Genomic DNA, 4,048 nt, shown 5'->3' with positions numbered 1-4,048 from the left:
GGGTTTTCTCCGGGCACTCCGGCTTCCTCCCACATCCCAAAAACATGCATTAAGTGGAGACTCTTAATTGCCCGTAGGTGTGACTGTGAATACGAATGGTTGTTTGTTTGTATGTGCCCTGCGATTGGCTGGCAACCATTTCAGGGTGTACCCCGCCTCCTGCCAGATGATAGCTGGGATAGGCTCCAGCACGCCCGCGACCCTCGTGAGGAGAAGCGGCTCAGAAAATGGATGGATGGATGAGAATCAGACTTGATCAGTTAAACAGAACAAAGTTTCTAGAAGGGAGAGAGAAACAAAGACAAAAGACAAAGCACTAATTGTAAACAGGATCCATCCATCCATTTTCTGAGCTGCTTAATTTGTTTTCATATGTCTATGGCCAAAACATGCCATGAAGTATATAGGACACCCTTGTTTGTTAGCCTCCTTTATTCCAAATGAAAAAAAAAAAGAAATTATTGAGACCAAGGTAAATCATGTGAATGTTTTTCCACCATTAATGTGACCGATAACCTCTACAACTCAACTGAAAAAAAATAGTTTTTTTAGAGGGTGGAAGCAAAAATAAACAACTGAGGTAATGTGTTTGCAGAAGTGTGCACACCCTCTTATAACTGAGGATGTGGTTTTGGTTAGAATTAACTAATCACATTTAAACACAACTGCTACCATATACATTTGCCTCTGATTAATCCCAGGTTGAGGTCATAATAATGGTGGATATATTTTTTTTAATATGACTTATCTTGATCCCTTGTTTTTATATCACAAAAACCTGACATTTGAGCATTGGTGTGTAGAATTTATATCCACTATACATAACATACTTTGACACATCAAAGAAGTATTGATGAGAAAGCCAGACTGGCTGGTTTGCTTTTATTGTAGCGTATTATTGTGCCATAAAGTATTTAGAGACTGAATTCAGTTTTTGTGGGTATTAATGAGTATTTCTGCGGGTACATTGTCCTGCTTTGTGTGTTAGTGTGTTTGTGTGTGTGTTTTGCTTCACCCTGAAGAAGTCTGTCATGTCACAGTGACCAGAAAGCAATTACCATTGCTGCTGTGAGAAGGGCCTTGTTGGCGCCCCTATGCCTGCAGGGAAGGTGAACAAGCCACATTGAAAGAAATGAGAGAGATTAAAGGGAAACAAAGCTATGGTTACGTGTGAGAGGAAAGAGGGAAATAAATGCAGAGACATGGTGAACCTAGGAACCATAGGGAGGAAAGTACCGAGGGATGGCGAAGTAAAAGACATGGAAAGAGAGCATGTCAGTTTGACATTGAAGACTCTATAAAGGCAGTGTGCCCTTACCCTGCTGAAGGACCCTCACACACAGAATGCTCACAGTAGACACACACACACTCACACTGGCTTGGAAAACAAATACTTACCCACAGTGCAACGCTTACCAACCGACTGTCTTTCGTAACAATAAATAAATTGCGGAAACAACCACCTGTTTGGATGTTTTTGCTAAAGTACTACATGCTCATAGCCTTGGACCAAGTTAATTGAAAGTTCACTTCCAAACTGACCCTCTGCTGTGATGTTCTGACCTCATGAGGTAACAAACACGACTGAAAGCCAACTGTTCGCCCTGCAGCAAAGATCACTCAAATCTGAGTGAGAAATAACAGGTTGTCTTTGCAATGTGACTGAATGTTCTGGTCTGAATGTTCTGGTCGGGCTCGCTGAACACGCACTGTGTATGCAGAAAAGAGTTTTTCCATCATGTTGACAGTGTTTGGCAAGTTTCTCCCAAAAGTGTTACTTTGAATGACTGGAGGTTTTGTGAGAGCTTTTCCTGGTAGCCTCCAATTGAGTTCCACTTAATAATCCTCCTGAGAGAGGAGAGGAGCCAATCTCCACCAAATTCAATATACAAAATACAATTTCACAGAATGTCAAAAGGCTTTTTGGCGACATCTAAAGTGTATGTCTTCCATGCTGCTGCTAATAGACAGAGACAAAACAACTGAAAAAAACATAACCTCTTTTGCTGGGGGAATAATGATCATATGATACCACTGCCATTGACTTATAAATGGCAACTATTACATCTGTAGATTACAAAAAAAGAATAAAATGTACACAACTGAAAAATAAATATAGGTTAGACATTTCATTAAAAAAAAAAAAAAGTTTTAAAATGGGAGGTGAGTAGTCTGATTTGGGTTCTGGAGTCATGCTCCACTTGATACATCGTAGTCATACATCAGCTGTGAATCATTATTTGCTCAATACTAGTTGATTAGCTTACCTGAATCAGGTGACACTCTGAAAGCAGCAATTAGCACCTGTCTCTTGACCTCTACAATGAGATTCGTCCAGTGGGAACTTACTGCGACATTGACTCATTTCGGTCGTAGCGCTGATTGTACCGGATATTGGAAAAAAATACCAGCCTCTGACATTAGTGCCGCGTCCACATTGAACTGCTCTTGGTACACGCTATTTTATTATGCCCCCGACTTCCAAGCAGCGGAGATAAAAGTTTTCTTTGCATCCGGTGCCAATGTGTTGTAACACGCTGAGCATCGCCTCCATGGTAGCAAATACACTTCTTACCATGCTTCTTATAAAAGTGTCACGAAGGGAGGACGAGGAGTGGCTAGGCAAAGATGATGTAAAGGCCATGCTAATTGCTAAGCTATCGTTACAAGCATTCGCAAAACATCGAAATAAGTGATTTGGTGAAACAATACACTTGTCACATAAGTCTGGCTGGAACTATGAACAACAACAGAACAAGCCAATTAAAACATGTTTAGAGATATCAATAAAAAAAATAATACAGAGGATGCCACGTCTGAACCGGAAATTAATTGGTACGTCACTTCACATGTCACTTCAGAATGTGGGCAGGTTAAAAGTATATTATTATTATTATTAATAATAAATGTTTCTAATATAAGATAAACTTTATTAGTCCCACAATGCTCAAATTTGCATTGTTTCAGCAGTAATTGTGGATATACACAGGAAATATAAATATGTAATATAAATAGCATGCAAGAGAAGACGTAATTACATTTCTTCTTCTTCTTACATGTACTTCTTGTACGTGTGCAAGAAGTACATTGCACAAAATAGAAACCAAAACTATTGTCCATCCATCCATCCATTTTCTGAGCCGCTTCTCCTCACTCGGGTCAGGTCACAGGCGTGCTGGAGCCTATCCCTGCTGTCATCGGGCAGGAGGCGGGGTACACCCCTGAACTGGTTGCCAGCCAATCACAGGGCACATACAAACAAACAACCATTAGCGCTCACATTCACACCTACGGGCAATTTAGAGTTGTCAATTAACCTACCATGCATGTTTTTGGGATGTGGGAGAAAACCCACGCAGGCACGGAGAGAACATGCAAACTCCACACAGGCGGGGCCAGGATTTGAACCCCAGTCCTCAGAACTGCGAGGCAGACGCTCTAACCAATACTCACCGTGCCGCCCAAAACTAGCACCCCCCCCATCCATCAACATGCGTGTGTCCGTTGGTAAACGCAAATATCGGTCAGTAGCTATAATTGAATTATATATTTTCTCACAATGTAATTTCTAAATTTAGAAATTACATTTTGTCATCTCGTTACATGTAATAATTACTGACTCGTCAACACTGATTATATGTTTGTTGGTATTATATTGCCTTATGTGCACAGACCTAGAAAGAAATGCATACTATCTTTGTTGAAATAAAGCAAAAAAAATTTGCAGAAAAATATCAAATTATTTTCCTTCTAATTATGTTATGACTGTATGTTTTTTTTAAGTACAATACTATAGAATATATGCAAATATGTTTGTTTTGGCCAGAAAATATTGGCGTGACTGTTCAGGCTTGGAACTTGAGTGCGTTTCGCTTGCGTGATGTGCACTTCTGCCTGAAGCTGCAGTAAATGCAGTGGAGGCTGACAAGTTGTTGGCCTCAAACAAGGCCTAAATGTTGCCGTTAAGCATTTCTCCCAGGTCTTTTTTTTTTTTGATACATTTATTTAGTGGCCTGGAAACCAGTTATGCAAAGTACAATGTCAGGGG

This window comes from Phyllopteryx taeniolatus, chromosome 8 (genome assembly GCF_024500385.1).
Source record: "Phyllopteryx taeniolatus isolate TA_2022b chromosome 8, UOR_Ptae_1.2, whole genome shotgun sequence".
Taxonomy (NCBI): domain Eukaryota; kingdom Metazoa; phylum Chordata; class Actinopteri; order Syngnathiformes; family Syngnathidae; genus Phyllopteryx; species Phyllopteryx taeniolatus.
The sequence above is the reverse complement of the archived record's forward strand: the minus strand, read 5'-3'. Positions refer to the sequence as shown.